This window comes from Gastrolobium bilobum, unplaced genomic scaffold (assembly GCF_033153095.1).
Source record: "Gastrolobium bilobum isolate Gb01-03AN ecotype WA unplaced genomic scaffold, APGP_CSIRO_Gbil_v1 utg1129, whole genome shotgun sequence".
Lineage (NCBI taxonomy): Eukaryota > Viridiplantae > Streptophyta > Magnoliopsida > Fabales > Fabaceae > Gastrolobium > Gastrolobium bilobum.
Genome location: NW_026897337.1, coordinates 61,556 through 69,937, shown reverse-complemented (window position 1 = coordinate 69,937; position 8,382 = coordinate 61,556). Strand labels below are relative to the sequence as shown.

Here is an 8,382-nt window from a genome sequence, read left to right as displayed (position 1 = left end):
ACCAAACAACTGAAAATATTATAACGTATAGTATAAGCTTATACTATCATGCCTTATACGTCATACCAAACAAACCTAATAATATGGACTATGGTTGTATGCTAGAAAAAATAAAACTTTTGTGCACAACGATGACTCTAAGATGCTCTGCTCTTTATTGTGTTATATCTTGTTATTGCCCCAACCTTAATTAGTATTTTGCATTTGCTATCATTCTTTTTTTCTTTTTTTTTGAATACTCATTTGCTATCATTCTAATAATTGCATGGCTGAACTCATAGTTCATTTCGCAACACAGCTTGAGTAGACTTGAGAGAATCTAAATTTGACTGTTATCAAATACACTTTTATGGAGGGATGAAATTTTTTAAGTGTGACTAGGTTCTGACATGGGATTAGTCTTATAATCAGTTTAAATAGTTAAAATTTATGGGAATAATTGAGAGGTCAATTTGCCAAAAAATAATAATTATCTTCGTTATAAAAATAATAATTGCATTGCTGAGGCTATTTATTATCAAAATTATTACATGGACCATGTAGCGTCTGGTCTTTAGCACTATTTCAAACTTGCTTTGTTTCAATAAATTCTTTTAATAAACTGCATCACATGGTCGTCTTGCCAAAATCCTCGCAAAAGATTTTCGTGCCGGGAGAAAAGTGTATATCATTTTAAAGAATATAAATTTGTGTCATTTTAAGTAAAAGAAAGAGATAAATCATTAGAGGAGAGAGGATGGAAAATAAAAATAAAAATATAGATCACATCTCTTTTTATAAGTAAAATGACAAATTATATTATTTAAAAGGACAAAGAATTTTACTTTGTGCGATACAAAAACACGATGGCGAGCATGCAATGTGTGCTGTCAATGCCAATGATGGAAACTTAAATAAAATTATATACATAGCATGGGAAACGAGGGACTATTGATAAATAATACTTTTTGTTTTGGTGCATAGTATAGTATAAGACCTGATAGTATAAGGTCTGATAGTATAAGGCTTGATAGTATAAGGCCTGATTAAATTTTAATATTATACAGTGTTTGGCATGACATTATATAAGATAATGTATTGTATAAAATAATACTATCCAGTGTTTGGTAATGCAATGTATAATACCAGATAGGATAAAAATAAATATCTTTGACAAAAATACCCTTTAATAAAAAAATTATATAATTCTTTCAAACATGTCATATGATATTAATTTATATAAAAATCTATTGATCATTATGTCCAAAAAATAAAATAATTTTTATAGAAATAATTTTTTTCAATATTTTAAAAAAAGTTGATTCTAATTTATAAACATTTCATACCTTTAGTTGAACTTTGGGATTCCAGCCGTGGGTTTATCGTGAATGATACTTGTATAATCAAAGTTGAGTTTTCGGTCAGAAGATGAAAAACAAGTAGATCAAGCTGTTAGCAAAATTGATGTTAGAGCAGATTCTCCACGAGTTTGTGCTGAGCGAATAGAGAGTAGTGATAATACTTTAAACGAGGAAATATACTTGGCCTCATATGGTGAGCTCATAGATTTCAGGGGTTTAGCAAAAATAGAAAAAGTATTTGTTCCACTATTAGAAGAAGTATGTTCACGACATCCCTCACTTATTCAATGCTTGCAGAAGAGGACTCGTAAGTTTATTGAATGGGCATTCACAGCTTTAGGACGAGTTCTGCATTTTTTGAAGATTGAAAAGGTGAAAGATATGAATGATGATGCTTGTAAGCATCTTCAAATTTTCATCTGAAGAGGTATGATCCAAAAAATCTCAAATATTTTATAAACATTTGAGACCCAAATATCATGGTTTTCATCTGAAATCTTCATTCTATTTTCTTTGTCATTGTCTACCATTAATTAAGCTAAAATAAGGTAGCTTCTTTTTCACATGGCCATCACAAGAATAACCATATTGCCATGTTGGCTTACACAACAATGATGAGATATGAAATAGTGAAGACACACTCCTAAACAACACTCCTCCCTCTTTCCTCAAATGTTATTCACAAATTTCCAAAATCCCCACCTTGAGGTATATTAAAATCAAGCCTACCTCATACATTGCCACAAATTCATTTTATAATAAAACTAATCATACATATTAATTCAACACAATTGACAATAGTAGCAAGAGGAAGTGAAAATAAAAATGTAGAAAGAGAAAAGCATAGGCAAATGGAATGAAGTCCGACCAAAATAAGAAACAGAGTTAACTCAAGCTGGAGGAGTAGGAGTATCCTTGACTGATTCTCGCTATGCATACTCTCTTGCACCATCCTTGTCAACTATCTTGATAACAAAGTTTGGTGGTGCCATACCCAACCTCAATCTTATTTCCATAATGCTTTTATCAATGAGATCAATTTCTTCTTCCATTGATATTCCACTATGGCAGTGTTTGTCCATCATTGACAGTAAAAAAGAGGAGCCATAATCAAAAGCTCCCTTTTCAAGCTTGCAAAGTGTTGCAATGTAGTCAATATAGTATAGTGAAGGGCTTGTCTCTCTGTCATAACCAGCAAGAAGGATGTTCACAGAGTATGGGTTCTAAAGAAAACCAAATTCACATATAAATAAACTCATTATCCAAAATCATGAAGCAAAATGGCTAATGAATTACAAATAGTCAAATACACAATATATATATATATATATATGAGCATGTTAATAGCTTGATCTATAAAATCTTTTGATTTTTTTCCGCAACCTCTATGGTTCAGTATCAGGATAGGTAGGGGTGTTAAGTCATCTGTGGTGGAGAAATTTTCTTTTGCAGATAACAAAGATTCCAACACTGACAGCAAATGAAATAAAAGAAAGAACAGGAACTCCTATCATGAGAATTTTTATAAATTAAAATGAATTACAGAATCTTATAGCTCATAGCAGTGGCATATATATTGAAACAATTAAGAAGGAAATATTTGAATATACCCAAAATGCCAGTTAGGATTTCCAAAAATTTAAAGCATTGAATCACAACTCTAAAATGAAAAAAAGGGGAAATGGATACCTTGCGGAGAGTAGTCGGAGCTCGCTAGAAGGAAAATTAGCAGCAGCGACAGAAGTCAAAGGGATCCCATTACGGAACTGATAGAGAGCCATGTTCTTCTGTATATACACCGAAAATTGAACCTACATGCGACGACGTAATCAATATTCATATAAAGATAGAGATATGAGGAAAGGTGAAGGTGGAAGTAGGACCACGAGGGAAGAAGAAATGGGGAAGAAGAAGAGAATGGTTACTTGGGTTAAAATCGGGAAGAGAAAGATGAGAATGTATTAAGCTAATACATCAATTCCTTATCAGGGCTTATCCCACCTCCTTAGACCTGATAAGCTTATCCATCATTTTAATGTATAAGGGAATCCTGATGTATAAGCTTATACTATACGATGGTCACACCAAACAACTAAAAATGTCATAATGTATAGTATAAGTTTATACTATCAGGCCTTATACGTCACACCAAACAAGCCCTAAGAGGGTATTACCACTTAAGAGCCTATCCTAGTATCGTGACTCTGGAACTAAACAATTATTTGTACCCCTTACATTTTAATATGCCAATACAAATAGTAAATGATTCATTAACAAGTAAAAGATTGTTTAAATTACTTAGTAAGTTATAGTTTCATTAATTTTTTAAATATATTTCTATAGTTTGTAAATTCATAGTTAAGTTCTTAATTAGACTTTAAAAATTTGTGATTAAGTTTTGATCTGGATAAAATATAATAGACCCATTAGAGGTCTAAAGACAATAAAGAAGCCCAATCTTGTGAAGGGCCCGGAACTAAGCGTGATGGTCATCATCGCGCGCATGGCATGACACGATGCCTCCATCGCGCATAAAACCGTCCTTTGGCATAAACTCCAAAGATACAGAAGCTAACTTAAAAGCCAAGGCAAACTCACCGCGCCTTTGAGCTAATAAAAAAAGGACAGCACCAACCCGCCGCAACTCTATCAGGATAGCTCAACATTAAGAAGATAAGGCTATTCAGGCTCTAGCCAAACCTGCAACCCAGAAGCAGCCAATCAGAGGTCATACCGCCTTCAGAGGGCAGCAACAGAACCACTATATAAACAGAGGGTACATGCCCAGGTATGATGATCTAATTCATTAAGAATATACTCACACCTGCCTCTAATACTGACTTAAGCATCGGAGTGTCTTCGCAGGTACCCCCCCATCCAGTCTCATCGCGCAAACAAAGGTCAAGAACATGCAGATCATCATCAACAACTCCAAGCCCAAGACGAAGAGCATCGTCCCCACATCAACCGTGTGTGATTAGGCCCGATATACTTTGGTCGGTCCATATTATATTTGGTCTGATCATTGGCGCGGTCTGTGGGAAGCCCTTCCAGCTTTGTCAATATGACAAGCCCACGCAACATATAATGCAAGGCCGTCCTCAATATGTTTGAAGTATCGCGCGATAGGAGAAGAAGTATCGCGCGATGAGTTTGAAGAGGACGATCTAGGGTTTACTGTATTAACAGACCTATAACTACATTTAGAACTCGAAGAAGAATCACTCGAAATCAAAATAGGACCAGTCATTCTAAAGGAAATCTTTGAAAACAAAGATGAACTCTGTTGAGAAAGGGTTTTCACATTTTCGCGATCAGGCTGTCGCGAAGACGAACCAAATTCAAACCGACAAACAGAAGGTAAACGTCTATCATTCACAAAAATGCGACATAATTGTATACGTACTCAAGTAGCTCGTATCTGAAGCCTCACGCGCAATGTTACTTAGAGTGGTCACAGTCTGCTGTTCCAGATCACTTAAATCATCAAAATTATAGATCAAATTTTTACCCTCTTACGGATGCTCGGTCCAATACAAAGGGAAGATGGGAGTGTTATCCTCTCCTAAGAAAAATGGGCTGGCACCTTCGGCAGGATAAATCTTGAAGAATTCTGTGGTCCACTTGTAAATCTTCCTTTGTTACGATTCACAGAACTTAACCTTACTTCTAAAAGAAACCCAACTCAAATGTGGTCCCATCACGCTAAACATATACAAAAATGACTCTGGTGATTGAAAAAGATTGTAGACCTTGCAGACCATCTCGTATACCCTGATAAAATCCCAGGCATTTGGGGTCAATTGTGAGGGCGCCACGTTAATATGCACTAACAACTTACAAACGAAAGACGAAAAGGGCAGACGAACTCCTAACGATAAGAAAAAAATAGGCATACATCATAATGAAGTGCCTTGCAGACCCTTCTGCGCGCGATGAGCAAACACGCTTGTTTAAAGGGACGACATCAATTTTCCACTGATCATCAAAAGCTTTGTCAGGGGTGAGGTGGATGGAAACTTTTACTTGAGCTAATTCTTTCGGAGAACAATATATAGAAGCAATATCCATTACCGTATCTGCTACCCAACTTAGGGATTCCTCATCCTGAAGATTACGTTTGACCGAGGATTCTCCTTCAGGATTAATCTGTAATGCTTTCTTCTTTCTATCGGGATTCATCTTTTGCTTCTTCTTCTCACCAGCACCACGTCTGGCCATAATTTCCTTGATTTGAGGGGAAACGAAATCTGATTCAGAAGAAGAATCAATAGAGGAAGACGAGTCAGAGGAAGCAGAGACAGCAAATGCAGATTTATAATTATCAAAATTCCTTTTCTTAAAAGGATATCTTGCTGGGTAGATTACATTTAAAGGTAAAGGACTGGGACTCTTCTGACCTCAAGAATCTTGCGCGATAGGAGACGAAGTATCGCGCGATGAGTTTGAAGAGGACGATCTAGGGTTTACTGTATTAACAGACCTATAACTACATTCAGAACTCGAAGAAGAATCACTCAAAATCAAAACAGGACTAGTCATTCTAAAGAAAATCTTTGGAAACAAAGATGAACTCTGTTGAGAAAGGGTTTTCGCGTTTTCGCGATCTGGCTATCGCGAAGACGAACCAAATTCAAATCGACGAATAGAAGGTAAACGACTATCATTCACAAAAACTTTTGAAAAGGGAGCGGCACACTTGTCAGTAAGCCACGCTTCCCTTGTTCCCAACGACCTTGATCAAGGTAACAATCTAAAGGGAGGATTGGACGAGCCAGACCGTTCGGATAATCTGATAAAATTCACAAATTTGCGATTATCAACATATCCCAGGCCCAAAGTAGAACGATGAAACATATGAGGTAATTAAAAAAGACGAAAAGCTCACCTAAGATTTATACTTCGGATGAATAAAACTACGAGCAGGACGCGTCAACAATGGAAAAGCAAAGGCAGTAAGCAAATGTTGAGGAACAAAGGATCTCCTACAGTCACAATGACAAGTTTTCCCTCCAAACCGAATAGCTCAGTACAAATATGAAAACTTTATCAAACAGATATTCCGAAGGTCACAAAAACGTGTTGAGTTAAACGGTTTTACAGGGACACGTGGAAAGAAGGTAAAACGTTTGCACTTCAAAACAACCCACACTTACCCTTAAAACACCCTTGTAATTACAATAGCATTTAATGCTTCTGACAGTTAACGTCTAATCCACCATTCTTAAGCGGCTAAAAATCATGATGACACTTCAACACGACTATCACAGCAACATATAACCGCGCCAAAGAAATCTATCGCGCACAAATATATATATAGATATCTCACAGCTTTGCCACATATCAAAACTGCGAGCTAGGGGGCAACTAATCTGGATAAAATATAGTAGGCCCATTAGAGGCCCAAAGACATATAAAGAAGCCCAATCTCAAGAAGGGCCCGGAACTAAGCGCGAAGGTCATCATCGCGCGCATGGCATGATGCGATGCCCCCATCGCGCATAAAACCGCCCTTTGGCATAAACTCCAAAGATACGGAAGCTAACTTAAGAGCCAAGGCAAACTCACCGCGCCTTTGAGCTAATAAACAAAGGACAGCACCAGCTCGCCGCAACTCTATCAGGATAGCTCAACATTAAGAAGATAAGGCTATTCAGGCTCTAGCCAAACCTGCAGCCTAGAAGCAGCCAATCATAGGCCATACCGCCTTCAGAGGATGGCAACAGAACCACTATATAAGCAGAGGGTACATGCCCAGGTATGATGATCTAATTCATTAAGAATATACTCACACTTGTCTCTGATACTGACTTAAGCATCAGAGTGTCTTCGCAGGTACCCCCATCCAGTCTCATCGCGCCAACAAAGGTCAAGAACATACAGATCATCATCAATAACTCCAAGCCCAAGATGAAGAGCATCCTAATCAGCCGTGTGTGTTTAGGCTCGATATACTTTGGCCGGTCCATATTATATTTGGTTTGATCAGGTTTCTTCATTAATTGATAGCAATGAGACTTTATATGAACCTTTATTAAATTATAAGTACATGTTTAACATAAAACACAATTATATGAGAATATGTAAAAGCTCCATATATATATAGGATTTGCATTTGTCATTTAACATGACACAACAAACTTTTCTACACACACAACATTTTGTGGGACTCACACTTTTTGAAGAAAAAAGAAAAAGAAAAAATTATGGCACGCAAAACGAATCTCTATAACATTACACAATCATTTTTCCTACAACATAACTCTTATAAAATCCTATATATATATATATATATATATGTGGGCTTAACATTTCTGCAGCAGCCGTAGATAGTGTTATCTGCAGCTGACACAGAAAAGTGGGCCCCGCGGCTTTTAAAAAAAAAAAAAAAACTCAGGATCCGTTGCCGTATCCTAAGATCCGGACGCGGATCCTTGCTTGCTGTAGGTACAGCAGCTGCAGAAATCATTTTGTCTATATATATATATATGGGAAAAACATTTCTCAAGCAGCTTGAGATAAGTTTATCTCCGGCCTCCCCAAAACTACGTTGTTTTGTTTATTTATTTCCTTTTATTAATTGATTCACCTTTAATTGGTTATGATTCCATTTTTCTCTCTTTTCCTTTATCACCACTGATCCATCTTTGTACGGTTATGATTTAGTAACTGGAGATAAAATTATCTCCGGCAGTTTGAGAAATGATAAGCCCTATATATATATATATATATATATATATATATATATATATATATATATATAGGCAAAATGATTTCTGCAGCTGCTGTACATACAGCAAGAAAGGATCCGCGTCCGGATCCTAAGATACGACAACGGATCCTGAGTTTTTTTTTTTTTTTTAAAAAAAAAACCGTAGGGCCCACTTTTCTGTGTCAGCTGCAGATAACACTATCTAGGCTGCTGCAGAAATGTTAAGCCTATATATATATATATATATATATATATATATATATATATATATATGTGGAATGTGTTTGCATTTATTTCTAGTAACGAATCTCACAATAGAACAATCAAATT

At 36.2% G+C, this 8,382-nt stretch overlaps 1 pseudogene; it reads right to left on the bottom strand.

Annotated features, from left to right (window-relative positions):
* Positions 1-2,230: 2,230 nt before the first annotated feature.
* On the bottom strand, positions 2,231-5,561 carry LOC133306112 (proteasome subunit beta type-2-A-like; annotated as a pseudogene).
* Positions 5,562-8,382: the final 2,821 nt, after the last annotated feature.